Source organism: Lactuca sativa, chromosome 8, assembly GCF_002870075.4.
Source record: "Lactuca sativa cultivar Salinas chromosome 8, Lsat_Salinas_v11, whole genome shotgun sequence".
NCBI lineage: Eukaryota > Viridiplantae > Streptophyta > Magnoliopsida > Asterales > Asteraceae > Lactuca > Lactuca sativa.
In genome coordinates this window covers 246,514,854-246,535,831 of record NC_056630.2, presented here as the reverse complement: position 1 = coordinate 246,535,831, position 20,978 = coordinate 246,514,854, and positions in this window count along the sequence as shown.

Here is a 20,978-nt window from a genome sequence, read left to right as displayed (position 1 = left end):
GGTGAATTCATAAGTGGTGTTTTGAGAAAATGTATGCCATTCGAAAGTGCGTGTATGTTTTCCAGAAAATCCCTTATTTTCTATTTGATGTATGAAATGAGTTTGAAAGATTGTTGTATGTACTATATTGATGTGTGTAAAACCAACTAGTTTTAATCCTACTAACTTAGACACAAAATAAACACACGAAAGGCAGTGTACCTATCGATTAGTAATATAGTTCTAGCAAGTAGGGTATCGAACACAGGGAACGGTAAACAATTAAAATAAATGCTAATATTATCTAAATAAAACAAATAACAAAAAGGGGGTTTTCTCTAGTTTTACAAGACTAGAAACTTAATTAGAATAACCAACACACAAATTAACTAACTAGCAACTAAAAGAATTAATTACCAACTAAATTCAATAGTAAAGAGGACTTCTGTTTAGGTACGACTCATTTGTTCCCATGGATGATTTCAATGTATCGGATTAATGCTTCATTGGCTACCGATTAAGATAATTAGGTTCACGTTCGCTATTCCTAATTCTTAGAAAACAAATTAACTCAAGCAATGGCCAGTTGTCTAAATTAACGGGTTTCCTAGATTATTGATTCGGGTTAAGTAAGACTTGTAATGGTTAATTAAATTGACCCTTAAATTAACCTATTGTTGATGTTCATCAAACAATCTCACACATTAACTTACCTATCTTCTAGTTAATTCTAGTTTCACATTCGTTATTCCTAGACATACAACTATGTGATCACAATAAATCATATGGAATTAATAACTAAGAGATGTTCATACAACTTAATTACTGATTTATTAACAGAAGAATAGTTATTGTCAACACATAAGGTTCTTTAACAAGCTTAACTAAACATAATTACCAATTAAAATTAATCCTACTCAAATAATCAATCCATGTTCACAAAATTGTCTACCCTAACAGAAGAATAAGTTTTTAGCTCATGATCGCGGTAAACATAAACTCAAAAACGAAATCAAAGTATGTGAACATGATTCAAATCAAAAAGTTACTAAGAATAAACCAAAATTGTCTTGATTCTCTTCACAATTGAATGTAGGGTTGATTCTTCAGTTCCTCACGACCTAGCAGCACTTCCAATCGTTTCTCAGCCTCCTAGGGTTTCTCTCCATCTATATGCTATAATATCGATCTGAAAGTCCATTTATATAGATTTTCACAAAAAAGAGGCTACTCGGCGAGTCTAGTGACCTACTCGGCGAGTCCGTCACTTAAAACCTGTGTACGACAAGTCAGCGCGTCCAGAATCGCGAAAGTTCGATACAACTCGCCGAGTAATCGACCCTACTCGCCGAGTACGTTTCGAATCAGCATTTTCTCAAAACACGAAAGTTGTCCGAAATTTTGTCTACTTTTCAGAACATTTTGAATCTCGTCAATCGGAGTTACGGTTCATGAGATATGGCCAAAACACTGACGAGGGGTCAAGCTGTCTAGCAACGTCCTTCATTCTTCAAAATCCAAGATCCATGCGTCCAATCACCAGTTCCGCTTCCTTTTTCCATCCGAGCATGTCTTTGTTACTGAAAGTGAAATATTTAAGCTAATTAAGCACCTTTGGTTCATTATTTGAGATAAAATTAACATAAAGTATTAAGATAATGCATGAATTTTATAACTAAATATACTCATCATATATGTATTTGAACCAGGAAAATCCCTTATTTTCCTAAAAGTGAAATGCAGTCTCAAATGACCATGACCGTAAGCTATAAGAAACTATGACATTATCAAAAGACTGATGTTGTAAATCGTAATTGTACAAAATGAATGTATTTGAACCAGGAAAATCCCTTATTTTCCTAAAAGTGAAATGCAGTCTCATTGTTAAGTAAAACTAGTTGTGGAAGTGTTTTAAACTGAGTTTTGATCATGCCGATAATACCCTAGAATATAGTTATTACCCCTCGAGCATGATTGAGTTAAGTATTACTACGTGCATGAGTCATTGTTTCCGTGTGTTGTGAGTTCCTCATAACCATACTAGACGTAGTACCTATGTTGACATTTGTCACCCCAATGACGGACTGTAGCTAACAGTTAGGGTGCGGAGTCGTCAGCCCCGTATAGATCTATACACACTTGTCACGCTCTCCCTCCAAGAGACTCTGGTTATAGGTGGGGACTTTCGTTTGGTACCAACAAAGCCATATGCCATCACATGATTGCTAACAACAAGTTCATGAGTAATATGATGAAAAATCGTTTGTATGAATTGATTTCCTTTTCTATCGTGCTACAAAAACGTAATGATGAGTTGAGTTTTCTTGTAAAAGCATCATGTTATAGTTGAAATGGTTACTCTTGACATGATGTAGTATGCAAACGTATAAATAAAACCTATTTCTATTTATAAAACATATTGTATCCCAAGAGGGTAAAGTTGTGTTATGAGGTGTTTTGCATGATAATGACTTCATAAGACAGTTAAAACAACAATATGAAAAATATAGCAAAAGATCGATGTTTCACACGATTTTAGTCGTGTGTTTACTTGTATTCTCCCCCTCAAAAGTGTATAAAAGCATTTACAAAACATTTGAAAGTGTAGATTATAGGCGTATGAACTCAGCTGAAAGTTTGAAGAAAGTGAGCAGAAAACCGGGCAGAGTTTCGTCTCGGGAAACGGATTTTTGTCGGGATTCTCGGGAATCTCGGGAGTAAAATCGTCCTTCGGGATTTGAGCAAAAAGACCAGGGCTTCGGGTTTGAACGGGCACGGAAAACGAGGCAAAACACAAGAGAAAAGAGGAGAATTGAGCAAATTTCCCGGAGACCCTCGCATCCCTTTTATAGGGGTGCTGAACCGCCTCGGTACGCTGGGCGTACGAGGGTACGCAGCGCGTACTGGGGCGTCATCGCTTACGCACTTCGGATGGGACGGCGGGTCGGACGGGCGGGTCGGACGGGTCGGTAGCTTCGCATAGGGCGACATGGACGATCTGAGGCTTTTGATCTGAGTACGCGGGGCGTACGAGGGTACGCAGGGCGTACTCCGGTCCTATCCGCTGACTCCCCTTCGGATAATACCGGGAGTTTTTATGTAAATTTATATTTAATTTAAATAAACTTCTAAAATTCATATCTCCTTCATACGAACTCTGTTTTCGACGTTCTTTATATCCACGCGAAGGTGAGACTACGATCCACAACTTTCGTTTAGATTCCGTCGGCAAATTATGAAATTATTTTTATTATTTATTTATTAAAATGACGTGATTAAGGAATTTCTTTAAAAATTCATAACTTCTTTATCTGATGTCGGTTTTTGCCAGACTTTTTACCACTGAAATACCATTGTCGAGACCTTCGATTCTCGTTTAGGTCATTCTGGCCAAAAGTCGTTCGATCTCCGATTCGAGTTTTTACGTAACTTCATATTGCCGGTTTTTGGTCGGAAAACTTAGAATGGTCATAACTTCTTCGTTATAACTCGGATCTTAGTGTTCTTTATATGTATGCAAACCTTGTTACAATATCTACCACTTAGTATACTTAATTACGGTTCTATAAAAGTTTAAATTTTGACCTGAATTTTTGTTGTTGCTACATATTTGTTGATTCTTAATACATGATGTGATAAGATTACATTTGAATGTTTTGCAGGATCAATGAAAAGAAGAGGAAGCTTGATGAAAGAGTAAGATGAGCCTAATCACGAAGAAATGGATCTCGATCGCATGGATTTGAAGATTAGATTTTGAGCTTAGAAAGTTATGATAGAGTTGTTAGGAATATTTATTACACAGTTTTTTAATTGATTTTGCATTGTAAGGACAAAATGTTTTCCGCTGCTTTTATAAATAAAATAAATTTTGGTTTGACTCATTTATTTATTTATTTCCTTGCAATGAAATCGTTATGAAAAATTGATGTTCGCATATTTCTGCAACGAATGGATGTGATTCTTAATTATGTTAATTCTGGAAAGGTCAAGAATTTACCGAATAGGGAAAGTTTCTTATCGCCCAAGTTTTAATTGGATAGAGACTTGGAATCATACAACAAGTGTTGCATGATGAATGAGAAGTTTCATATTTGGAAATTAGACTAATTCGTTGACAAAGTGTCAAGTGAAGGAATAGGAGATCAAGTACACAAGGTTGTGTGTTGATCAAGTCCACCACAAGAGTAACAAACATATTCGTCATGATTTACTAAGGTTAAGTAAATATGATTACACTTATGAGATTATGTGCAATTCTTAGTTGATTGAAAAAGGTTTAAATCAAAAGCAGAACGAATAAGAAGAATCAAGTAGGCAGAAAGATAAACGTTTCTCCATTCTATGAAGAAGGGAGAGTACCTTTTATTATGTTTTATGATAGGTCTTAATGATTAAGAACCATATCTCAATTGATCCTCTAAGTGAGTCTTAGTGCAATTGTATGTCTAAGAAGAGGAATCGAGAATTGAAGAAATGGTTAAATCAAGAAGCCAATCATACTTCGTTCCAAAACAAGTCTTAGAGTTAAGATTGTGACATTGAGTGACAGATATTAGGAAGTTTTATAACATTCATCAAATATGGAAAGTTATGGTGTCTTGATAAGACAAAGACCAACTAGGACCAAATTTTATGAATTGTTTTCTCTGGATAAAAGCTACACTTACTCTTGAATATTCGTTTGTCAAGAAATATTTTATTGACAAGAGAATCTTATATGTCAAGGAGTCAGTGGGAGTCTTAATGTTCTTGAAAAGTTTCAAGAACTAATCAAGAATAAACCTTATCGATCATCACTAGCACACGGCTTGAGGTTTACAACCTATCGTGTTGACACTATCTATGCCATTCCGATTGAGTTAATTATGCATATGAGTTCTATGAGTTCTCATTTGAACGCATAAAAGGCAAGCACCTTGATAAATGAAAAGTACATTGATAAGATAGGGTGAGTTGTTTAACAACTTGGAAGACATGGTGGGCAGCCGTGTTACCGTAAGGCAAAAGATCAAGATTGAAAAAATTCAGTCCATATGATTTTGAATTTGTCGTAAACTTTGGTTTTTGACAAATTCACATGGATAAGAACACATACACCATTAAAATATAAGTGTCATAAGATTTTCTCTTTCATGAAAATGACTGTGAGAAAATGCTTTCACTAAGAGAGATTTTAAGAAGATAGCAATTGTAAAATTGCATTCTCAAATTTGATTATGGTTACAACATCCCTTTCCATATTTTGAATTGTGAGATTTGGAAATTAGTCTGAATTGTTTAAGACACACATATGAGCTATCTTGGATAAAGGTGTATGAGATTAAGAAGCCTTGATAAAGGATTATCAAAGCATTAAGTATTAGAAACATGAACTTAAGAAATTCAATAGGTATTGTTTTTCTGTAAGTTAAGCTGTTTTCTGAATACATGTCAAAGCTAGTGGGAGCATAAGTGTTATGTTTATAATAATCATCATGATAGTGGGAGCATAAATGTTATGATTGTATGATTATTAAGGCAAGGATTGCAAGTTAGCAATATTAATTATAGAAAACAAGAGTTATACTTTACAAAGTCATAAGGATTGAATAGTTGTTTTGCTATAATTAAGGGAGAGAATATTATGTTTCATTTCAAATATAAAGGCTTAGGTTGTGGAATGTTAATAAATTTAGTCAAGGATACATAGTACGTTCTCAAATTTTGATTATGATTATGGAATCCCTCTTCATAAAGCAAATTGTGAGAATGTGACACGTAAAATATTATGGCAAAAGATTGATAAAGTATCAAATCTTTATGTAAAATATTATGCATCATGTCCCATACGCTTCGGGTATAGGATCGATTGCAAATGCTATAATATTTGACCATTCTGAGAATTTTTCCAAATGTCTACCGCATTTAGAGGGAAAATGGACAAGAATCGGTTTTGACTAAGATATTTAAACAACTATCAAAGGACAATCCAAAGTTCGCCGAGGATTGGTCGCTTGTGAGTAGTTGGAGGTATAGTATTGGAAGGACCATATCGACATTATTATGAATAGAAAAGATTCTATTAAGAATGAGTTGTCATATGAAAAATATGGAAATGTTTCCATGTTGGGAGTTAGATATTGAGAATCTATGTCTAGATTAGAAACTTTTATGCAAAAGGATGCTCAAACGAATGTACTTTGAGTGAGAGACATCACATCTAAGGAATTGTATTGTAACAATCTCTGATAGAGGACTTTGTAATATCATTGACATTAGTCATTGTGACCTTTGTGCTATGACATTACAAAAAGATCATTGCGTAAAATGTTAGAATCTAGCATATTCTATAAGTAGCAAGAATTTGATATTCTTACACTTATGAAAAAGGATTAGGAGTTGTGAAATGAGTATGATTGGTAACGTGTTCATTTGATCTATTTCACAAAGTAAAAACCATAAGTAAACATTGTGTGCATGCTAAGAGCATGGGACAAGTGTGGTAATAATTCAAGAAAGAAGTTGATTACCCGAAATGACAAATAATGAATAATCAATATAGTGATAAATAAAAGGTGTTTTATTTATGCTCAAAGTTTGAGGCCATATGGGATTAGTATTATTCTTGTGTTTGACTTTGCATGTTTTGACTTCCTGAATAATTTAATTGGTTCAGAACAGTTAAAATTATTCGAACGGACCACAGTCGTTCATATGTTGGAAGTAGGTATGAATGAAGACTGTCGTGAATTGGTGTGTGGATTGTCTAAGAGTGTATTAGACATAAGCAATTGTTTGCTGCAACGTTCACGAGTGCTTATGAATATGATTTGAGCATTGGATCAAACCCACACTCACTTGGATCACTACATGGATTTTATCATGAGTGATTGGTGAGACGATCACATCTTATATTCTTGAAACCGAGATGTGTGAGTTGTATCTTGCGAGTCGGTCGCACATTGATAATATGTAAACGCACCAGTAAGTTGGTGTTATAAAACATATTGTTGTGTGTGATTTGGTGAGTAAGTGCAAGAGAGCATTGAGTCAAAGTTTATCCGTTCCTTTTACCCAAAATAGGATAAAAGCGATATCTGTGGGCCCCTCGATGATTTAGTGATGGCACCTAAGCGCTTGGCCAAGCCGGGACTAAATTGATGTGTTCAATTGTATTCTGTTGTCAGTCGTCATAAATATGAATTCGAGAAACAGCACATAGACAGAGAGAATGATTTAGATCCATGTCTCAGTCTATACGACAATATCTATAATGGAAGAATATATGATCTCTTATCTAAAGGACATGCGTATCTGATAAGATCAGAGTTGACAGCGGCTTTAGAAAGCTACGATTGCAGATTAGGATTTGAAGTCATACGCAGAATAGTTATTAGACTTATCCAAGTGGGAGACTGTTGGATTAGTGTCTAAGTCCATAACTATTTTGGTATGTACTTGACCCGATGGTGCATGGTCCTTTTGGGTTGCCTTCACCAAAGCAACTTGATAGGATGAATTATGGAGAGAAAGGATTAAATATTATTTATTAATATATTATGAGAATAACATATTAAAGGATAAATCATATTATTTAATTAATATTAGTCAAGAATTAATAAGAATTAAGTTTGTGGCTAAAAGATATTAATTAAACTTAAGGGACTAGAATTGTAATTATAAGGTAATTGCAATTGGGCTATGCATTACCTTATAATATGAGGTTGGACGAATTCTATGGGGAAACCCATTAGAAATCGTGCAAGGGCCTTTAAGGAAGGAGTCCATGGGTTGGTTATGGCTTAAGCATCCCAATTAGGGTTTCCTTGTTTGATAACCCTAATAGCTTCACTATTTAAAGATCCCTAGAGCACCAAAAACGTGGGCAAGTAATTCCTTAGGGTTTTGGACGGCTTTTGGGTGTCTCCTTTGTTGGATAAGGTGTCTAAGTCCATAACTTATTTGGTATATACTTGACCCGACCCGGCATGGTCCATTTGGGTTGCATTTCATCCGAAATATTTATGGATAATTTTATGAGAGTTATACACATATGTTTATTAATATATTATAAGTTATAATATATTAATATGAAGTTATGTTATTTAATTAGTTTTAGTCTTAAATTAATTATGAATTAATTTAGAGATTAAAAGGAAGACTAATTAGATTATGGGCTATTGGTTTTATATGGTGTGGGCTAATAATCATTTCTTAATGGGCTAGGCTTGGATGGAAGTCCATGGATGATCCATGGAGCTTTTAACCCATGGATCCTTGGAAAGGAAAAGACATGGGTTATTAGGGTTTCACCCTAACCATGTACACTATATAAACATGCTTATGTTGCATGAAATAGCCACTAGTGGTGTATGCTTGTGTGTGGCCGAAAATATAAGTGTGAGTGTACTCTCTCAAAGTTTTCCAAGATTTTGTGGTGATTTGTGATTCCATTTGAGGCATTCACACTATTGGTGCTTGGCCCTCAAACTCCAAAGAATCAATCTCATCAAAAAGGTATGTAATCTCTTCTAACTCTTTCATGTTTAAAAGTACCCCATTCCATGTTAGATAGGTTATGAACCTTGGAAAATTATTATTTTGCATGTATTTAGACAAACATAGATCCAAGGTTTATTAGGGTTGCATGCACACTTAGGAAGTGTTAGATTGCTCAAAACCCAACAGTGGTATCAGAGCCTAGGCTTGCTTGTTTGATACTTGATGGAAAATAGTTGAAAAAGTCGAAAAACTTGTTGTCTGACTGATGTACTCGCCGAGTCCATGAAGGGACTCGCCGAGTACAAGGAAAAATTCATCCTACTCGCCGAGTAGGTTCGTGCACTCGGCGAGTAGAATGATCAGAGTGCAGAATTTCGACTTTTGCTGCTGGAAATGGAGTAGAAACATTACCCTAAACTGTTTTGGTCTTTTAAAACTTGTTTTAGTTGGTGTAATGGTTGTTCTAATCCATTTACAATAGCATATATCAAAATTCCATGTTTTTTATGTGCTCATATAATTCTTGAAATTTTGATGATCATGTTCATGTTCTTTTCAATTTAGAAGATGATAGGAATTATTTGCTGAATTGTTTAGAATTAATTCTTGATCATTTATGTGTTTTAATGGAGTCCATAATTTGTCCTCAAGTTATGGATATCCAAAGGTCACTTTCTTTAACACACACATTTAAACACATAAGTTACATGAAAATGAAGAGTCTTCATTTTTATGAACCTTTAATTCATATGTTATGAAATGAAAAGTTTTGGATAGTTACAAAACTTGCCCTCAAGTTTTGGAATTTGTAAAGTTTCACACACTTTAATAAACTTTAATTCCAACCCTTAGAGTTTTAAAAGTTAAAATTCAACCCTTATACTATTTATAACATTAATGGTTAATTATTATATATATATATATATATATATATATATATATATATATATATATATATATATATATATATATATATGTATACGAATAAGTCGTTCTACCGTTAGTAGGCCTCATTCACGAAGCCGGTCTATATGGTGGGTATAAGGTTGTTGCCTATAAAATGGCGACTAAATGGGTGTCCACTCTCACCCACCGCTTGCTTGACTGGTGTTGGGTCGTTAGCCGAACGGGTAGGACAATGACTTTAAATCCTCATTAAAAGTATAATGATTATTATAAAGTAACTAAACCTAATAATTCCCAATCTTAGTTATTTTAGGAAAAATGTAAACATGGTGCTAGTCCATGGAATTCACACTTTGTACCTTACCAAGTCGTTGGTGGAGCGTGTGTGGTTAACCGGCACACTAACTTGGACTAGTAAGAATCACGAAGGGTGACTTAATGTTTGAAATAGATCAATGGAGCGTGTGTGGTTAACCGGCACATTGATTAGGTGATAATATTAAGGGTACCAAGTGAATTAGCGTGGTTATTCACATCTTGTTTTGTGATCCTCGGCATCCCAGTCACAAAACTTGAAGGGCACAATCGAGATTGAAACATGTCATTGAAAAGTTCAATGAATCTCAAAAGAATATAGGAATTTCAAATCCAATTAAAACCTAATAATTCATTTTGTTTTTCATGGTGGAAATTGGTGAATCGTCATTCACCTACCTTTCAAATATATTATTACTTAGATTACGACATCCCTCTTCTAAGTATAATATATTGTGATTGGGTCCTAGCCTTAATACTACATTTGGGTGTCTTATTAAGGATTCTATATATCTAATCTAAACTTGCTTTCTTCTTTCAGATGTCTTCCAACACTAATGCTTCGGGCTCTAACCCAACTGGTTCTTTCTCTCTCATGAATCTTTGTGGGAGGGTCATCTTTGATGGTTCCAACTTCATGGATTGGATTACGAACATCAGGATGGTTACTCGTTATGAGGACAAGGAATATGTCCTCGATAAGGAGTTAAAAGAGCTTGATGAGTCTACTGCTACTCCTGAGGAGATCGCTGAATTCAGGACACATGAGAGAGATGCTACTAAGGTGGCATGTATCATGATGGCCACGATGACAGCCGAGCTCCAAAAGTCATATGAAGATTTCTACCCTTTTGAGATGCACCAAGACCTGATGGAAAGGTACTATCAGAGTGCTCGTCAGGAGCGGTATGAAATAATCTCCTTCATAATTACTACCCGCATGAAGGACGGTGATTCCGTCACGGCTCACATGCAAAAGATGAAAAGGTATGTGGACCGTTTGTTGAAGCTGAATGTGAACATCCCTGAGGAGTTAGCAATTGACATCATTTTGCACTCCTTACCTTCTTGTTATGATCATTTTCGTATGACATATCATATGAACAAGGAGGAAGTTACCCTCAGCAAGCTTCAAGGACTCTTGAAGACCGTTGAAACCGGTCTTAAGGGCAAGGCGGTTGTTACCTCTACTACTCCTACTCCAACATCTACCCCTATTTTGGCTATCGGGCAAGGCAAAGGGAAAAAGAGGAAGCACCCTTCGAAGGGTACCAAGGGAAAGTCTCTTGAAGGCTCCTCGTTGAAGACCAAGAGTGGTTCTGTCACTCCTTCTGCTATTCCCAAGGATGCTGAATGCTTTTATTGCCATGAAAAGGCACACTGGAAGCGAAACTGCCCTAAGTACTTGCAGGATCTAAAGGATGGGAAAGTGAAACCCACCCATGCAGGTATTTACACTATATTGTCTAATTACTCAACATATTCTAACTCTTGGGTGCTTGATACAAGATGTGGTATTCACATATGTTCTGATTTGCAGGGCCTAAGAAGAAGTGAGGATGTAGAGCACGGGAAGATAAACTTAATCATGGGGAATAGGAAGGCTTCACCTGTTTCCAAGATTGGAGTTTATACTTTGTTGCTTAATAATGGGTTAAAATTAGATTTGAATAAATGTTTGTACTCGTCTGATATGGCGAGGAATATTATTTCTTTTCATGCTTTGTATAAACAAGGTTTTACCTTTTCGTTTGATAATGAATGTGGTGGTATTAATGCTTTCTTTAAAAATGTGTTTTATTTTAAAGCATTACCTTGTGATGGTGTGTATGAAACTGTGTCGATTGTAGATAACTTAGGAAATAATGTGTTGTATATTGATTCTTCTACTAGCCTAGATAAAGCATCATTGTGGCATTGTCGTCTTGGACATGTAAACAAGAAACGCATAGGCCAACTCCAAAGGAGTGAGTCTTGGAATCATTCGACCTTAAATTGGATGATAGTTGTGAATCTTGTCTACTTGGAAAGATGAAAAAATCACCCTTCACTGGAACTTGTGAAAGGGGTGAGGGTTTGTTGGAACTAATACATACTGATGTATGTGGGCCATTCAAAACCGCCACAAGGGATGCTAATCGGTATTATGTGACTTTTATTGATGATTTTAGTAGATATGGGTATGTCTACTTAATCAAACACAAGTCAGAAACTTTTGAAAGGTTTAAGGAATTCAAACAGGAAGTAGAAAATCAATTGGGCAGGAACATTAAGATGCTTCGATCCGATCGAGGTGGTGAGTATCTTAGTACTGAGTTCCTTGACTATCTTAAGGAGTGCGGGATTGTCTCACAATTGACTCCTCCCAGGACACCACAGCTGAATGGTGTAGCTAAGAGGCGTAATCGAACCTTGTTGGACATGGTTCGCTCTATGATGAGTCGAGTTTCGTTACCAATCTCTTTTTGGGGGTATGCCTTAGAGACTGCCGCCCATATCCTTAATTTAGTCCCTACAAAGAAGGTTACCAAAACACCTCATGAGATGTGGACTTGGAAGGTTCCCAATTTAGACCACATCAAGATTTGGGGTTGCGAGGCTTTCGTGAGGCGTGAGACTCATGATAAGCTCGAACCCTGAAGTGAAAGGTGTATTTTCATCGACTACCCACAGAAATCCTTCGGTTACCTCTTCTACAGACCTAGTGAGAATGTGGTCTTTGTAGCAAGAAGAGGGGTCTTTCGTGAGAGAGAATTTATAAGCCAAGGAGACAGTGGGAGGCAAATTGATCTTGAAGAAATTCAAGAGGCAATCAGTGAAGGAACCTCAGACACTAGCAATCAACCTGAGGAGGAAACTCCTGTTGAGCAAGCTGACATGTCTGTACCTCCGAGGCGTTCCACACAGATTAGGAACACACCTTCGTTTTATTATGGCTTTCATATTACTACAGAAGGTGATACGTTTATCAGTGATAGTACACTGGTAAATTTGGATGAACCTAGCAGTGTTAAGGAAGCCATGGCAGGCCCGGAGTTTGCTAAATGGAAGGAGGCTATGGACAGCGAGATGCAATCCATGTATGACAATCAAGTTTGGAACTTGGTTGACAATGTACCAAGCCGTAAAACAGTCGGGTGCAAATGGATCTTCAAGAAGAAGACCGACATGGAAGGAAAAGTGCATACTTATAAGGCTCGACTGGTTGCGAAGGGTTTTACTCAAACTCAAGGTATTGATTATAATGAAACCTTCTCGCCGGTAGCAAAGATTAAGTCTATTAGGGTTATGCTAGCCATTGCCGCATTTCATGATTATGAAATATGGCAAATGGATGTCAAAACCGCTTTCCTTAATGGAAAGTTGGCTGAGGATGTGTACATGAATCAGCCAGAGGGTTTTGTTAGTGCAGAGTACCCAAATAGAGTATGCAAGCTTAAGAAGTCCATTTATGGATTAAAACAAGCATCTCGTAGCTGGAATCTTTGTTTTGATGAGAAGGTAAAAGAGTTTGGTTTCTCGAGAAATGAAGATGAATTTTGCGTGTATGTCAGAGCTAGTGGGAGTATAGTTAGCTTCTTGGTACTGTATGTGGATGACATACTACTTATAGGAAATGACATCCCAACCTTGCAGGAGGTTAAGTCCTGGCTTGGGAAGTGCTTTGCTATGAAGGACCTAGAGGAGGCTGCCTATATCCTAGGGATAATGATATTAAGAGAAAGGAGTAAAAGACTAATTGGACTTAGTCAGAGTACCTACTTGGATAAGGTGTTGAAAAGGTTCAACATGGAGAATTCCAAGAAAGGAGATTTACCGATCCAAAGCAATGCCAAACTGAGTATGACTCAGAGTCCGAGTACAGAGGCAGAGATAGCTGAGATGAGCCAACTACCGGATTCCGCTGTTGGCTCAATCATGTATGCTATGACTTGTACCCACCCTGATGTGGCCTTTGCTTTGAGCATGGTCAGCAGGTATCAGGGGAACCCTGGCAAGGCTCATTGGACCGCGGTAAAGAACATCCTCAAGTACCTGCGGAGGACTAAGGATTGGATCCTTACCCTTGGTGGGAGTGGTGACTTGAGAGTATTAGGGTATAATGATGCTAGTTTTCAGACTGATAGGGATAACTTCCGCTCTCAGTCGGGTTGGATCTTTACCTTAAATGGAGGGACAATTTCTTGGAAGAGTTCCAAGCAGGAGACGGTGGCTGATTCGACTTGTGAATCAGAGTATATAGCAGCGAGTGAAGCAGCGAAGGAGGCGATATGGCTAAAGAACTTCATCGGAGACCTTGGGGTTGTACCAGCTATTAAGGAACCTATGGAGATTTTCTGTGACAACAATAGTGCGGTTGCCTTAGCCAAGGAACCAAGAGATCATGGCAGATCCAGACACATTGACAGAAAATATCACTTCATAAGACACAAGATTGAAGAAGGACTCCTCGTGACAAGGAGGATATCGTCGGATGAGAATCCTACAGATCCCCTTACGAAGGGACTGACGAGGGTTAAGCATTTTCAGCATGCGAGGTGCATCGGGCTGAGGGATGATATTAGTTTTACAAATTAGATAGTTTTCCTGAAGCTTGTAAAATGTAATCGACGTTTGATGATGAATAAAATTTGTGATTTATTTATGAGTAAAGTGTTCCTGTCATTGTCAATTATTTACTATTGTTTCAGTTTTGCATGTTTTGACTTCCAGAATAATTAATTTATTCAAACCTCCACAATCGATCATACGTCGGAAGTAGGTATGAATCAAGATTGTCATGAATTGGGTTTGTAGATGGCTAAAGGTGTTTAGACATGGAAATGGTTGCTGCAACATTCATGAGTACTCATAAGTTATGAGTATTGGTATAAACCCACGCTCACTTCTATCACTTCATGGAATTTATCTTGAGTGATTGTGAGACGATAATATCATATAAATCTTCAAACCTAGAAATATGAGTTGTTACCTATGAGTTGGTTGTGCATTGATTGCACGTAAACGCATCAGTAACTTGATGTTATAAAACGTGCCTTTGTGTACAAATCAACAAGTAGTAGAACAAGCATATGAGTCGAAGTTTATCTGTTCCTTCTAAAAATAGAAGCTATATCTGGGCCCCTCGATGATTTTGTGTTGACCCATGTACCGGGCCCGGTCAGAACTAAACTGATCTGTTCAGTAAAGTTTTTTGACAAACAAATCGGAAATCGAGAAACAACTGCGAGACAATAAGCAAGACATAGTTCCATGTGTTTGTCCGGCTGATATCATGAGAACAGAGGATTATATGATCACTTGTCTTAAAATGGCGCTTCATAGTTCAACGGAGTTTTCGAGAGCTACGATTGCTGGTTGGTTCCTGAAGTTATATAGGCAAATACAGTTATTAGACTTATCCAAGTGGGAGTCTGTTGGATAAGGTGTCTAAGTCCATAACTTATTTGGTATATACATGACCCGACCCGGCATGGTCCATTTGGGTTGCATTTCATCCGAACTATTTATGGATAATTTGATGAGAGTTATACACATATGTTTATTAATATATTATAAGTTATAATATATTAATATGAAGTTATGTTATTTAATTAGTTTTAGTCTTAAATTAATTATGAATTAATTTAGAGATTAAAAGGATGACTAATTAGATTATGGGTTGTTGGTTTTATATGGTGTGGGCTAAGACTCATTTGTTAATGGGCTAGGCTTGGATGGAACTCCATGGATGATCCATGGAGCTTTTAACCCATGGATCCTTGGAAAGGAAAATACATGGGTTATTAGGGTTTCACCCTAACCATGTACACTATATAAACATGCTTATGTTGCATGAAATAGCCATTAGTGGTGTATGCTTGTGTGTGGCCGAAAATATAAGTGTGTGTGTACTCTCTCAAAGTTTTCCAAGAGTTTGTGGTGATTTGTGATTCCATTTGAGGCATTCACACTATTGGTGCTTGGCCCTCAAACTCCAAAGAATCAATCTCATCAAAAAGGTATGTAATCTCTTCTAACTCTTTCATGTTTAAAAGTACCCCATGCCATGTTAGATAGGTTATGAACCTTGGAAAATTATTATTTTGCATGTATTTAGACAAACATAGATCCAAGGTTTATTAGGGTTACATGCACACTTAGGAAGTGTAAGATTGCTCAAAACCCAACATCCTTCTCTTCTCCTCTTCATCCTCTTGCTCTTGGTGTTTGTGAACCATTAGAGGAGTGACATTTGTGGCTCTAAGCTTTCTAAACTCAATACAAGAAGGATTTGAGATTGTTATTACTACATAACAATCAAGGTATGATCCAAACCCTAATTCATATGTTATATTGATTATCATATATTAGATCTAGGGTTTTAAGTCTTGGATTAAAAGCATGTGCAATAGAGAAACCTAGATCTAAGCTTTAGGGTCTGCATGAGCACATAGGATGTCTTTTCGCTAAAACCCATCACACTCAAGGCCGAAAAATGAGACTGAGCCCAAAATTCCATAGTGAGGTTGTGTGGGGCGTACCTCCCTTGGTACGCTCAGTGTACTCATGAATCCAGATTGGCCATCGGGGACACTGGGGCAGTATGCGGGGCGTACTGGAATTACGCTCAGCGTACTCCCCGGATTCTCTCTTCTTACTCATTTGGTCTTAATCAGTCAAGACCTTGACTCAAATCATAGATCTGGATTCCCTAATAGCCCTTACTCCATAAATTTTGTGACTTTAAGCCTTTGCATGGCTGATATGATCACAAACACCCAAAACACTCACTCTCTTAACTAAAAATGCTCATAACTCATGCATAGCCTGATTCCAACGTCCAAGGCTTGATTTTTGTGACACAACACCACTAACTACACTCAAATGGGGTTGGTCATACTCTCTGGAGCTCAAAACTCATAAAGTCTCCAACTTTGGGACAAAGACCCTAAAATACTCTACTATGAAGCTCAAAACAAAAGTGTGAGAAAGCTAGGAGCTTTATACCTCATGATGAAGCTCCTAAATCAAATATGCTCAGATCCAAGGCCTAGACTTTCACTCCTTCTCCAAAGCTCGTTCTTTACTCAAAGAACACACAAAATCACTTAAGGCTCTCAAATGGACACACACAAGCTCAAGAACAAGGAATAAGGTTTAAGAGGGTTTATTGACTAAGGATGGTCGCTAGGAATAAGTCTATCTCATTCTTTATATAGGGACACCCCTCAATTAGGGTTTCTCATTCTAAGATTAGTACGCCCAACGTACTAAGAGGCTCTGCTTAAAAGTCACGCACATGAGTACGCTAAGCGTACACACACGTACGCCCAGTGTACTCAATTGCCACCTTTCTCAAATGAAGGAATTATCCTATCAAAAATTCAAACTTCCATAGCTTCCTCGATATAACTCTGATTCCAATGAACTTCATACTCACAGAAAGTTTTCGAGATGCCCTATGATTCTAGCAACTCGTCGCAACCCCGAGACTTCTTCATGCGCGGGTTACAGCCTACAAATCCTAATCTTAGACGATCCAAAACAGGATATTACAACACCCCTATTGTAAAGTACACATGCATATGAGTTCTTTGAGGAGGAAACATACTGGTAATCACAGCGGGGTTCATTATCACTTCCTTATGTCCTGTTGTTAGAAATTCCTTGACGCTTCTAACATTTTTGTTTCTAGTCTTTGGGCACTTCCTTTTGAAATGCCCTGCCTCCCCATATTTGTAGCAGGTCTGACCCACCCTATCATTTGCGGCTTGGGTGGTTTGTTGTGCTTGCTCATTACAGAAATGGATGGCATGCCCCTTTCCATTGTAATTATTGCAGTGCAACTCTCAGCAGAATTGATTGTGATGGAAGTTACACTTTTTGCATCTAGGCAGCTTCCCAGTTTGTTGTCTTTTGCCATGCCCGTAGGTCAAACGGCCCCTTTCTTATTCTAGGACTTTCGTTTCTTGGGTAGTATTCCTCGATTGTAGTGGGAGTGCTTAGGTTTGTACTTTGGAGTAGGGATGAGATTTAGAACCGTAAAACCGGACCGGAACAAAAATCGGACCTGAACTGGAACTATCAGAACCGAAATATATAGAACCGGTTCCGATTCAAGGTTTACAAATTGGCTTTATCTAGGTTCCTGGTAATCTGGGTTTGGGTCCATCGGGTCCGGGTAAATCGGGTCTAAAAGCTGGAACCGGTGCTAGGAACTGGAACCACTTTTACGGTAGGAACCGTTTTTTGTGAAACGTTTAAAAGATGTATATCTCATTCGTTTCAAATCCGATTGACATGAGGTTTTGTCTAACGTGTAGTATAGAGCTTGTACATGATTATAGACTATAAATTTTCCATTTTTAGTTTTATATTCATTGACATACAGTCCCCCAAAGTCGAGATATCAAAGTTGAAAGTTTTTAGTTTTTCAAATTTTTTATATTTTGTGAAAGCTGTAAAACATGCATACCAAATTCATTTGAAGTCGGATTAACATGTGGTTTTTTCCAACTTCTAGTTTACAGTTTGTAGATGAGTTTAGACTATAATTTTGTCATTTTTGGTTTAATATTCAATGATTTACAATCCCCCGAAGTCGAGTATCAAAACTACAAATTTTCAATTTTTCAGCTATTTATTTTTGTACTTTGTATTCTGTGAAAATATTAACACATGCATATCTCCTTCGTTTAAAGCCAGATTGAAATGCGGTTTTTTACAAAGTGTAGTTTAAAGTATGTACATGATTTTTGACTATAATTTTGCAATTTTGGTTTTATATTTAATGAGTTACAATCCCCTAAATTCATTACCAAAAAATTCCCGCTTTCTGGTTCTAAACCTACTTTATCCGGTTCCAACCTACCCACTTTGATGTTTCCGGGTTTTCTGGTTCTAGACCCACTTTACCCGTTACCATAGTCGAAACCGAACTGGAACTGGTTCCTATATACCGGTCCGGTTTCTAATTCTAAAAAATCTCATTAATTGGTTCCGCGTCCAGGTCCATCCGGTCCGGGGTTGGACCCACTTTCATCCCTACATTGGAGTGTCTACGCAGGAACACACTCGTTGGTGCCCTTGGTTGTCATCCTTAAGGGAGCTATTGGCACCATTTTCGTTTCTATTTGGGTTGTTAGCACTAAGTTGCGCCATGATGGTTGTCACAGCAGTTGTTATAGTGGCTTGGAATGTTGCGGGGTCCATTTGTAGAACTGGTGATACTCCGATACGTTGGCTAATTCTACGTGGTGGGATGATTCTTTTCAATTGTATGAAACGAATTCGTAAGTAACTATGGTCATTGCTAGTTGTACCATGTCCATATTTATGTTTATATACACATAAATCACATGCTTTGTTGTATGATTTCGAAATGTTTCGGCCAACATCATCGTAATGTACTTAGGGTAGTAAGTAGTAGTAGGTATTGTACAAATGTTAAGTTACCAAAATAGAACATAGATTTCAAAACTATTTCTGGTATGTACTTGACCCGGTTGGCATGGTTCATTCGGGTTGCACGGCATCATGATACTTGGATAGACAAAATGAGAAAAGATCACTTATGTTTTATTAATATATTATAAGTTCTAATATAGTAATAATATTATTTAATTAGTATTGATCATGAATTAATTTGGAATTAACATTGTGATCAAAAAGAGACTAATTAAATATATGGGGTTGATTGTGTAAATCATCCATTCTTATATAGTAGGCTACTAATCCATGGTTTATTGAATTGGGCTAAAACCCATAGGGTCCTCCATGGATAGTCCATGGAGGTTAAAACCCATGGATCATGAAGGAAATTAAAAGCCATGTCAATTAGGGTTTACATGGTCTAACCCTACTTGTGACACACTATATAAAGACCCCATGGGCTACCAAAATTGGCAATAAAGTGAAGAACATGAGGGCTAGCCGATTTTTAGTGTTTGTGTACTTCTCTCAAAGTTATTCCAGGAGTTGTGGTGTTGTGTGAAACACATGACGCATCACATTTGGGGTGCTAGGCTCACAAAGTTCTTAAGGAATCCAAACAACAAGAAAGGTATGTTCTTCTACTAGCTTTTATGTTTCAAGTTCCCCATGCCATTCTAGTTAGGTTAAGAACCTTGGAAAAATCAAATTTGCATGTATCTAAGTAAAACATAGATCCAAGGTTTCTAGGGATGCATGGACACCTTAGGAGTATTAGAATGCTCAAAACCCTTCAGTGGTATCAGAGCCTAGGCTTCTTTTCTTGATACTTGATGGAAATTGTTACAGAAACTTGAAATTTCTACATTCTGCTGAGTGAACTCGCCGAGTCCATGGGGGACTCGACGAGTATAAGGTTGTTTCCTATAAAATGGCAGCTTAATGGGTGTCCACTCTTACCCACCACTTCCTTGACTGGTGGAGGGTCGTTAGCCGAACGGGTAGGACAATGATTTTAATTTTCATTAAAAGTATAATGATTATTTTAAAGTAACTAAATTTTTTTATAAATTCCCAATCTAAGTTACTTTAGGAAAATGTGAATTTGGTGCTAAGCCATGAAATTACACTTTGCACCTTGCTTAAGTCGTTAGTGGAGTGTGTGTGGTTAACCGACACACTAACTTGGATTTAACAAGGTTGGCAAAGGGTTGCTTAAGGTTTATCATAGATCGGTGGAGTGCATGTGGTTAACCAGCACATCTATTAGGTGATAAACATTAAGAGTACCAAGTAATTTGCATGGTTATTCACACCCTGTTTTGTGATCCTCTGAATCCCAGTCACAAAACTTGAAGGGCACAATCAAGATTGAAGCATTCCATTTAAAAGTTCAATGAATATCAAAAGAATCTAAGAGTTTCAAAAGCCAATTAAAACCTAATAATTTATTTCGTTTTTCATGGTGGAAACTGGTGAATCGTCATTCACCTACCTTCAAATATTTTATATCTTGGATTACGACATCCCTCTTCTAAGTTATAAAATATTTATTTGGGTCCTAGCCTTAATATTACATTTGGGTGTCTTATTAAGGACTATCTTTATATCTAATCTAAAATTGTCTTTCTTCCTTTTCAAATGTCTTCCAACAATGCTGCTTTTGGCTCAAATCCTATCTAATCCTTTTCTCTTATGAACCTTTGTGGGAGAGTCATCTTTGATGGGAATAATTTCAATGATTGGATTAGGAACATAAGGATGGTCACTCGTTATAAGGATAAGGAATATGTCCTCGACAAGGAGCTGAAGGATCTTGATGACTCTACTGCTACTTCTGAGGAGATCGCTGAATTTAGGGCACATGAGAGAGATGCTAC